Genomic DNA, 12,012 nt, shown 5'->3' on the forward strand with positions numbered 1-12,012 from the left:
CGGGGGGTCGGGGGGGGGGGGGGAGGAGGAGGAGGAGGTATAGTCCTGGTCTTCCCACCGAAATTTTATTCAATTCTCTTTTGTGTACCGCTATAAAACCGGTGGATTGGTTTATTTGCGACATTTAATTTTCGTGTGTTCGAGACTGGGGAGTATTGTTCGAGGGCTTGAGGGGATTGGAGGAATAATTTGCTGGGGGAAATTGTCCAGAAGGGGCAACAATTACTGGACGAAATGAGGAGACAGGAATTCAATGAATTTAATGCTATAAAGTTTTTCGGATCAAATGAAGAGTTTTTTTTTTATTAAAATGCGATTTTTTCTCTGTTGTTTGTGTGTTCAATAGACTATTGATATTCTTGCCGGAAATTTACGAAACTCCTTTTGGAATTTTTCGTCAGAATTCCATTGAAATTTCGAAGGAAATTTCGTAATTGAAAATTCACCGTTTCCATCGATTTTTTAATCAAATTGTGAATTTTTAATTACAGAATTACCTGAAAATCTGGAATTGACACTGAACTAAAATATTCATTGAACTAAGGTCCACAATTTCTATTGATTTTTTCATGGATTTGTGAATTTTAGTTCAATTATTTCATGAAAATTAAAAGAAATATAAAAAAATTCAAAGTGAACATCAATAAAATGTTCAATGAGTTGACAATTCAGTGTAAGATGGGGGCAACAATTAGTGGAGGAAATGACGAGAGAAATGGGGTATTTGAATTCAATGAAGGGGTTTCAAGGTGTTATTCAAACAGGAACTTGATTTTGAAGTTTTATTCACATCAAATACAGGGTTTTTTGTCTTTGATGTAAAGATAATTTTTTTTACTGAAATGGAGACTTCATTCACTAGAGATTCACATTTTTTTATTTACATTTTTTAGATGGCGATGCGAGAGAATTTATTAACATGTAATAATCATTTTTTTTATCAGAGTTTTTTTTTATTAGAAAATATTGGACATTTTTGGCGGAAATGTGCCAAATGCTTTTTGGAAATTTTCGTCAGGAGAATTTCGTTGAAATTTCTAAGAAAATTTCGTAATTGAAAATTCACGGTTTCTATTGTTTTTTTAATTAAATTGTGAGTTTTAGTTGAATTTCATGACAATGACCAGTAATATGAAAAAATTCAGAGTAAATATTTTGTCGAATCTTAAAATAATTGACAATTCAGTGTAATTTCATACTGAACATTCATGTTTTCATTTAAATTCACGTAAATTGGGGAAACTGCCTTTCCTGTTGCTCAAATATTTTGGAATTTCATTGAATTCTTCATGAAATTTCAAATTTTTCTGACAGTGAATAATGAATGTCTCAATGAGATTCGATTATCCGATTGAAAAATACCAGACAATACCCTATAACTTAAAAGTACTCAAGGGAATACAAAAACCTCCCACGTCACAGTTGAATAAATTTTTCGTCTCCGAGAATCGAGGGGAAGCGATACATTTCCGGTGGGGTTGAAGGTGTTTAGTGAAATAACGTCGGGTTTAATTATAATATGCAAAATCGAGGGATTAATGATGAGAGAATAGAGGGGAAATGCAGAGTTGGTTTGGTACTTTATGCTGATTTTTCCGGTCTTCACGCAAGTGAAAAAAGTCGATTTATCCATTCTATCGAGGGGTAGAATTTTTTATAATATTTCTTTTTGTTGAAACGAGTTAAATAGGGTGCATTGAACCGAGGCGGGAACGATCGATCTCACTTATTCAATTTGAATGACGTCCTCAAATCCCCGCGCAGTCTCTATTCACGGTAATAAACGTAAGTTTCAATTAACGAGGGCCCATTGTTGTGTTGTAACAACGTCGGGAGGAAAACGAGTTGAGGGAGGACTGAGGGAGATAAAAAGGAGGGGAAGGAGTTATGTCAGAGGACCCGTGGATGTTGCAGCCATGGGGTAACAGGTGATGCGTCGCACCGGCATCACGCATCAGGGAACTCGATTCCCTATGGGTTTCACGCGTCTACGCATAACACGTTATGCACTCTCAGCGAATTTTTTTTTCATTGTTCGGGGATTTAACTTGCTAAAGAGACATTATGATTGATTATTGCTTACGTCAACGTTTTATTTGATTTGATATGTTTTTTTAACAATTTATTTAGCATATATTTTTATAAATTGTCCGCCCCACTAAAATTTTAAGGAATTTCGATATTGACAATTGACAATTTAATAGGAAAATCAATGGAAATGGTAAATTCCAGTTCAATTATTCTATGAAAGTGAATGGAAAACAGAAAAATTCAAATAAATGGGAGAATCCTACACATTTGCTGTCCAAAAATTAGGAATTAGGTGTTTTTAATTTGGCCCAATAAACGGTTGCCATTTTCAACGATTTTTTAATTTTTTGGGGATTTTTCAACTGGTTAAAATGACATTATTATTAATCATTTCAATCTTCAACATTTGCTTTTACATGTGTTTTTATAAATGGTAAATTTTCACATTGAAAATTTACAATTTAATGAAAAAACCAATGCAAAGAGTAATTTTCCGTTCAATTATTTCATAAAAATTTCATCGAAAACAGGAACATCCGCGTAAATTAAGGCATCCTCGTCTTTTTGTTGTTCAAAAAATTGGAATTCCAAAGAGTTTTGAATACTCCATATTTTCCCCTCAAATCGAATTATTTTTCTCCTCAACAACCTGCTCAAGTTAAAATTCTTTTCCCGCAGGGAAATTACTTATTCGAAACGAATGCAAAAACTATTCATTCCCTATGATTAAAACATCTTCATTAAAAAAAAGAACACAACTTTCATTACTCCACCGCAATGATGCTTGAAACGAACCTAAAATTTTGAAATAGATTCCTATTCGCTTAAAATCCGTCATTCCTCTGGGTGACACCAGTCCAATAATCTCAACCCGTGAACCTCTCCGCAGCTCCCTCCACCAAGGGAAGGTCATTACCTTCCATCAGGAAAAAAAAATATAAATCCCGATCAGTATGATATAACGACGTATAAAGTACACGTACGCGCCTAGAGGCCCCGCACTGGTGAGAAAGCCCGATAAATCGTCGCTGCTCTTCTCATCCTCTCTCCCCCCATTGTATTCATCGGGGGGGAAATATCGATTTCCAGGGTGTCTACAATACTGAAGCGGACCTACACTATACTGCACTGTACTATTTCATACATTTTTATTTCACTCCTCGATTATTCTCCCAGTCGTTTGCGCGGAAAGGCAAAATAAATTATTGATATCCCTTGACACTGGGCTGGGGAGGCAAAATAAAAAAAATACTCCGGTGTTGTACATTGTCACGAGAGGAACAACGGGATTATAATCCCCCAGCATTCTACTTATTCCCTATTTCAACATTTTTTTAACTTGTTTTTTTTTGTTATCTGTCTCTCCCGGCGAATTTTATATATTCATGGGTACATGATAAAAGCATTTGTGTACACTGCGACACGTATCCCATGTACAAATGATTATTTCAACCGATCGATGGCGCCCTACCGACGGCTTTTTATAACCTTAAACAGCCACCGTATAAAAGGTAATCCCGTGTTTTTCGACGTTGGGGTCGCGTGTCGATGCATCGGTACAGCTCTGCGTGTGCAACTTTAACACAGGACATGTTCGTCGTACTTGTTACGTTATCAGCGTATCAGCATTATCACTTATCAATTTTACGATTCTAAAGGGGGAGAATAGAGTTGGAAAGTCATGGGGGGGAGGGGGGAGTTTAGCTTCTGTTGAATGTTGATTGGGGGTCATTTTGCGGTGTCATGCGGGGGAACAATGATGATGAATAATCTTTCTTCATTTGAAATTCAGAAAAAATAGGGAGGCCAATTGAGACATAAATTGTTGTCCATTTTTCTGAGTTTGTTTCTTCATTAATTTTCGATTATTTCATTCGCTTCATGAAAAACATTACATTTCCCGTCTCTTTCCTACCGACAATTTACCGATACTGGCTAAACATCCTTAATGTTATATCGCCGCAGGCCTTAATCAGCTGTTCGATACATTGATACATTTTTGCGTCTGATGTCTTAAATTAAGGATATCCAAGTACTTTGGCTATTTTTTCTCCAGTGAAACGCTTTTCTTCTTTTGTAGTCAAACATCAGAGCTTTCTTTTCAGCCATATTTGACCCTCTTTTTCCGGACATTTTACAATGATTTGATTATTTGAACCGTTGGAAAACATTTTAAAAATCTGAAAAAAATTAGAAAGTCAACTTTTGGAAAAGGATTATGAACATTTTCAATGAACATTTTATACACAATCAATTTTCCACGTTAAAAATCATTTGTTCGGAATCCTAACAAATTTATTAATATTCAGAATTTTCCCAGAAACCGATTTTATGCCTAAAAAAACGAGGTTTCCGAAAGCCCAAACAATTTGAATTATCTATTTATAAATAACAGATGTTTAAAAAAATAATTCTGTACAAAATGTCATTTGAATAACGCTGAATATTCATCATTTTTTTCAGACTTTCCTCACGCAATTTAACCGACAAATTTGATGATTGAAAATAGTTCCATCTATAGAATGGTCTGTAGTAAACTGCAGAAGATACTAGGATATCCTTAAAGCCTCTCCAATAAGTGAGCTGTCCCCTCAGTTCTCAAACAAAAAAATTCCTTCCTTTCTCCATTAATACCAAAACATTTCATTTGTATCATGAAAAATGTTCCATTTCACCCCTCTGTCTCACCCCCAGCAAAAAAAGCTCACCGTTTACCCCCAACCGAATATAAATCCACCTACTCCTCCGATTCACCGAAGAATACAACCCCCTCAACCCTCCCGCAAAGTTTATTCACGTGTAACAGATAGTCCCCCCATAAAAACAACATAAATAAATGACGTATTACCTGCAATCCTCTATCAGCTGTAAAATCAACGATACAATCTCGACAATATACAGCGGGCATTAGAAGCACCATAGGTAGAACGTAAAAAAGGAGATTCCGGGGTGGTAGAAGGGAAGTTAAAAAAAATTGACGATATATCTTTTGCTCTTGAATATTCCCATTCTCTGAATATATCCCCCATTGGTGTATTTCTCCCGTGGACAAACGGACGATTATTCTTGGCTTTCTTTGGACTCTCAATGCCTCCCATGAAATAAACGACTCAACCGGCATTTGCATCGTATAGTATATCCCCAAGGCGGTATATATGTGCGCGAGAGAGGAGGATTTTAAGGAGAGGTTTGTCGAGGCTTTTTTTTCATTAAAAAAAAAAACAGCAAGTCTATGATGTTTGCCGCTTGGGTTAAAAGGGGTTTTAAAATGCAAGAGGGACTTGCTGAAGGAGGAAGGGAAATCAATTGTTGTGGATAGTGGTAATTGGTATAATTGCGGTGTAACGAATCGAGGGTAATTATTATTGTTGAGAAGAATTGTATAGGAATGATGTTGTGGGGATAAATCAATTGACAAGATAAATATTCATGGAATTCTTTCTTCTGAATTCGTTAAGGGAAATTTATACTGGGAGAGACCTCTGCTTTGGAGATAGAGTTTCATAAATAGTTTTGTCCGCGGGGGGATTCTGAAGGAAGTACTGGTTGACGAATAATTGAATGAAGAAATGCTGGGCATCAGACAGTTTTATTGGAAAACCCACAAACGGTTCGATAATATAATCATGATTCTCGCAAATACTCGGTGAAATCTGATTGAGAGCCAAAGTATTTGAATGCCGGGATTACGAGCATTTCCAGAGAGAGTTTGTTACATCAATAATAATTTTTATTTAGAGTTAATCGAGTTGCAAAATGCATTGATTGAAAATTTTCTGGTGATTTTAACAATATTTTTGTTTCAATTTAATAATCCCATATATTTATTCTAATGGAAACGGTTTAATGACCTGAAATGAATGATTAAGAGAACTTGAAATGCGTAATTCAAGGTCTGAATTCAAGACGCGATTTTTCGTACTGCGATTTTTAATTGAATAAATAATTCTGTTGATAGAAATTAAAAATTAACAATCAGAACAACCACAGATGTGATGCGAGTCACTTGTCTTGAAAATATTATCAATAAAATACTATCTGACAAACAATTGAATGGAGAAATACTGGACATCAGTCAGTTCTATCGGAAAACCCACGAACGGTTCAATCATATAATCATGATTCTCGCAAATTCTCGTTGAAATCTGATTGAGAGTTAAATTATTTGAATGCCAGGTTTACGAGCAATTCCAGAGAGAATTTATTACATCAATAATAGCTTCGATTCAAAATTAATCGATTTTAATTATACAAAATGCCGTATTTGAACGTTTTCGTTAATTTCAATAATATTTCCATTCGAACTTGAACCCCATATATTTTTTTCTATGAAAATGTTTGAATCATATGAAACGAATAATTCCCGACGCGATATTTCGCACTGCATTTTTAAATGAATAAAAAATTCCGTGAAGTGAACTGAAAACTCAATAATCAAAACAACCGCACACTGCACTGTTTGAAATTCTTTGAAAATTAAGTAATTGTTGCACTTGAATTCTCAATATTGTGAATTTGAATTTAATTTAAGATCCAATCGTTCATGGAACCTCTTCCTCAGATTGGAATTTCATGAGTGGATATTTCAATGACGTCTAGGAAATTCAGGCAAATTCAGGCAAATCAGTGCCTCACTGCCGAATTACCGAAACCAATCGTAATCTTCCCGAATTTATTCGGGTTTTCATTGAAAAGTCCAACATTTTGAAGGATTTTGTCATCTGTTTATTCTTCAATTAAATATTGATATTTTGCTATAATTTATGCAGTTTTATTGAACTTTGAACTGTCCGAAATCTGGTGCAAAGAAGTTTCATGGCGGGCATTAGTTGATTCAGGGGAATTCAGGCAAAATGTTGCTTGAATTTTCAAATTATTTAATAATCTTCATTACCATGTGGACTTAAAAATTGCAATTCCGTTGAATACTCCCGAATTCACCTGATTTTTCAATAACAAAATGCATAAAAATTTCGTCTGAATGAGTGATAGTTAAAAATTTCAAGATGTTTCACTTGAAATTTCAGGAGTAATTTTCTAACAGTGTGCAGTCGAACCGAGAGGCATCCTCTCCCCACGTGATTCGACCCGAGTCACGCGTATTATTCCTCTCTTCAGACCGTATTTTTATTCTTATTCCACTCTTGTTTGGCTTCTCGCCTTCTCTGCCTTTATGGGTGCGTGAAAAATCACAGGGCTTTTCGGGTGGGAGTCGAGAGGAAGTCGATGAGACCAGAGGGGATTCATCCGAGGAACCAGCAAACCACTGCATATCGTGGACTTTGAACTCCGACCGCATGACTCCAATGGAATTTTTCGTGTAAAACCATTTGATACCCCTTACAGCAACATCTCCACACACGTGGAGCAGCACTCGGTGCCACTCCCGTCGTCGCATTGTTCTCGTGATAAAAAGCGAGTGAATAAAAATCACGATAAATAAAGACAATAAAAATAAAGCATCCAGAGAGAGGCCAAATAGTTCTTCTCCTCTGTTATGCCCCCTTACGACGGATTTCAGTCATAAATTTAATCCGTACACTTTCTTTCACATGTTTTTTTTTCTTCTTCATACACCAATGTTTTTCCTTTTTATTCACAAGCGATGGTGAAAACAATTGGGCACGGCATGCAGCGAGAACGGGCCGCCCTCGAGAGTGTTTATTATCGCGAGAGCACGCGATGGTTTCACACCCGACTCCAGCTCCGTGACACACCGACTGTGTATGAAAAAAAAATGTACCTCAACCCGGTTGGTGGCTACAAAGGATGATGGTATGAGGTTGGGTTGTACACCGAAAGCAAAAGGGCGGAGAGAGGGGGCTATCACACACGTCGAGGTGCACATTGTGCCATAAATAAACCCGGGCATAATTGTTTTGCATTATGTCCTCGACGTGTCCGTGTTTTTGGCCACCGGGAGAGACGCCGAGAGGTGGGGGAGTTAACCCCATCGGTATAAATTCTTAAGTTTGATTCATGGCGGATGATAAAAAGGGTTGCGGAGAGAATTATTCCCCCGCAGTGTCAATGATAGACTGAGGACTTTGGGGGATTAGTATTTTAATTATGGAATTTGTTTTTGTGTGATTGGTGTCCACGTGGTGGAACACCTCACCTCACTAAACTGATGTTTGTAGCGAAATGAGGGTGAATACAGAATTTTTGGACTGAATGACAGCGAGGGAAACCTTTAGTCAGAACTGAATGAAATTAATCGTGATGGGTATCGGGTTTTCATTGAAAAGTCCAACATTTTGAAGGATTTTGTCATCTGTTTATTCTTCAATTAAATATTGATATTTTGCTATAATTTATGCAGTTTTATTGAACTTTGAACTGTCCGAAATCTCGTGCAAAGAAGTTTTAATCTCATTCTACTGTCACAACGGAGATATCTACATTAAATATGCCGAAATCCTCAACTTGTGGCTTCAGAATTCACTGTGACGTAGCACCAGTTGCTGTAAATGGAGTTTAAAGAATAACTATTCTTTCATATTTCAATGAATCCCTGTTTTCTAGTGTCTTATTCGACTCCCGAAAAATCGCTAGAACTGTGAAAATGATTAAAATGTAGACAAATCTATCTCGAATAATTCATTTTCATCAGTTCATAAAATTCATTTTTTTTCACAACAATATTTACTGTTTAAAATTTTTATCACATTATAGTTCCGCTGAAATTTCAAGGAATTACATAATTGAAAATTCAAAGTTTTATGGAAAAATTAAGGAGAAGTGTGAACTTCAGTTCAATTATTCCATGAACATTAATAGAAATCCGTTAAATTCAACGTAATTCTGAAATCAGTTGAGTTCAGCGTACTAGCTATTCATGTGCTATTAAAAATTGAAATAAACCGGGGAATTCTCTTCTCCCCGCTGCTAAAACAAGTGAAATTTCATCGCATTTCCACTGCAGTCTGAAATTTAATGATTTCATTCCCTCCGAATCGAATTCAGTGTTGCTCTCCCGGGAATTACTAGTTAACGGCCCATGAAAATTGAATTCTTTTCTAACCGTGTAGCTAAACATTGGCTAAATCAATAAACATCATTTCATCACTAAAAATTCTAAGTTTTATGGAAAAATCAAAGCAAAATGTGAAATCCAGTTCAATTATTCCATGAAAATTAGTTGAAATCAGTTAAATTCAGCGTAATTATTTCAGAAATCACTTGAATTCAGCGTACTGTTCATTTTGCCATTAAAAATTAAAATAAACCGGGGAATTCTCTTCTCCCCGCTGCTAAAAAAAGTGAAATTTCATCGCATTTCCACTGTAAGTCTGAAATTTAATGATTTCATTCCCTCCGAATCGAATTTAGTGTTGCTCTCCCGGGAATTACTAGTTAACGGCCCATGAAAATTGAATTCTTTTCTAACCGTGTAGCTAAACATTGGCTAAATCAATAAACATCATTTCATCACTAAAAATTCCAAGTTTTATGGAAAAATCAAAGCAAAATGTGAAATCCAGTTCAATTATTCCATGAAAATTAGTTGAAATCAGTTAAATTCAGCGTAATTACTTCAGAAATCACTTGAATTCAGCGTACTATTCATGTTGCCATTAAAAATTGAAATAAACCGGGGAATTCTCTTCTCCCCGCTGCTAAAAAAAGTGAGATTTCATCGCATTTCTATTGCAGTCTGAAATTTAATGATTTCATTCCCTCCGAATCGAATTTAGTGTTGCTCTCCCGGGAATTACTAGTTAACGGCCCATGAAAATTGAATTCTTTTCTAACCGTGTAGCTAAACATTGGCTAAATCAATAAACATCATTTCATCACTAAAAATTCCAAGTTTTATGGAAAAATCAAAGCAAAATGTGAAATCCAGTTCAATTATTCCATGAAAATTAGTTGAAATCAGTTAAATTCAGCGTAATTACTTCAGAAATCACTTGAATTCAGCGTACTGTTCATTTTGCAATTAAAAATTGAAATAAACCGGGGAATTCTCTTCTCCCCGCTGCTAAAAAAGGTGAAATTTCATCGCATTTCCACTGCAGTCTGAAATTTAATGATTTCATTCCCTCCGAATCGAATTCAGTGTCGCTCTCCCGGGACTTGCCAGTCAACGGTCCATGAAATTTCAATTATTTTCTAACTCTGTAGTTAAACACGGCCCAAATCAATGAAGAATTTAAAAAAAATTATCGAGCCCCAGTTGGCGACGCTGGGTGCACCTCCCCGAGCACACAATAATGCAGGAGCCACACTCGCCTCTCCCCATCCCCGTGTAATTATTATCGAAGGCGGCGGCCTGGAATCCCTCAACTCGCAAAAACTTGTCTTCCATCGTCGGCGAGAACTACTACTCAGGTTTTATTCATCCTCTTTGTACCTCCCCATTATCAATTCCCTCTATACTCACCACACGTACCAGCGATGTGAGACGAGTTATGCCAATGGATTTCTGTGCATAAAATTGATTCAGAGGGGGTTCAGCTATATGTCGGCGAAACGGGTGGTCTATGTTTTCGTGACTCGAGGCCCCCGGGGACTATCGGATGCCCATAATAGAGAGAAAGAAGTGTGACACTCGAGTCGAGAAAACAGGGTGCTACTGGATAAAACAAGCGAGACTGGTGTCAAAAAAAGCGTCTTAACGATCGATCCCATAGTATATACGTTATTCTCGCCTCTTTCTACTCTCGACGAGCCGTTTTTCTACTCATTCTTTTTTTTTCACGAGAAAACCACTTTAGTTTACAGTGAAAACCTGCCAGTGGCTAAGGAAATTATTTATTTTTCTTCTCACCTCTTTGTTTGATTTTGCTATTTGTTTTCTTTTCTTCTGGCTATTTTTAAATTGATGAGATTGAAATTTACAAGTGCTGAGAGTGGAAAGGGCTTCACGGGACATCTTTATTTGTTTGAATAATAATGTTCTAATCATGTGAAATGATATATTTTTTTAAGAAATACATGTGTTTATTTAGAATTAAACTAGTTATTTGAAGTGAGTGAAACTATTTATTTCATTTAAGTACAGTTCATGTAATTAAAAATACGCTATTCTTCTTCTGCAACAAATCGAATACTTCACTCAATTTGCAACTCCCAACATATTAAATTCACACCATTGGAAACCCAATCCCCGACTTCGCGGAAATTCCTCTTTTACTCGATATTACTAGCCACTCGAAAGCGTAACGCAATCTCACGAGGGTTAGCACCAGGGCTGGGAAGAGAGGCCGGTCAAAGACACTGGACTATCAATTTCGTCCTGTCGCTATCGGGCTTCCCTTCGCGCAACATTCGTGCGTATGCACAAGTCGTCCCTCAACACCAAATCGTCCTACCGTCTCTACAATGTGGGAAAACATGAGAACCCCAACAAATGCGGGAATTCCGATGAACTTCTTCCGCCATCTCCCGGATTTTATAGTCGTTAATTACGCTGGGAAAACCAGTGTCTTGAAGATGTTTTCTAATTCAAGACATTTGAGGACTACTCAGTCACTGGTTTTTTGTGACGTAAAATCATCAAATGTTTTTGGTACTTATCCGTACGGAGAGAAATATTCAGTAAAAATTACGGAACAATTCACGTAATCCGCAATGGGGAATCGTTTTCCGGCAATTTTTACAGGAATGAAAGAGAAGAAATCTGAAACGTTCAGTGAATTTTCAGGTTCATCTCCGAATAAAGTACGAAATTGTCACGTAATTTTTCCCGAAGAAGTAAAATTTTACAGAAACTTTCCGACTTATTGTGCCTTCAAAATGAAAAATTTTTGAACGTTCAACAATTTTTATGAAGCTGATGAGTTATTTCTGAAAAATTATTTCTGAAAAATTACGGAACGACTTGTTGTCCCCACAGCGGTGAGTCATCAGGCGGGTGATTAATTTTTACGGAACAAATCGTAGAATTTACGTGGCGATTCGTGCAATTTCAGTTCCGACTCACACTTTTTATTAAATTTCACTTCGCTCGCGGATTCAGTTTCGGAACGTAATTTT

The 12,012-nt window shown here is 36.5% G+C and overlaps 1 protein-coding gene across 1 annotated transcript in view; it reads left to right on the plus strand.

Annotated features, from left to right (window-relative positions):
- Window positions 1-12,012, plus strand: part of LOC107040100 (MOXD1 homolog 2) — a 168,002-nt gene that overhangs the window by 112,837 nt on the left and 43,153 nt on the right. The window lies entirely within an intron of this gene.

Source organism: Diachasma alloeum, unplaced genomic scaffold, assembly GCF_001412515.2.
Source record: "Diachasma alloeum isolate Michigan unplaced genomic scaffold, Dall2.0 Dall_scaffold_00316, whole genome shotgun sequence".
Classification (NCBI taxonomy): Eukaryota; Metazoa; Arthropoda; class Insecta; order Hymenoptera; family Braconidae; genus Diachasma; species Diachasma alloeum.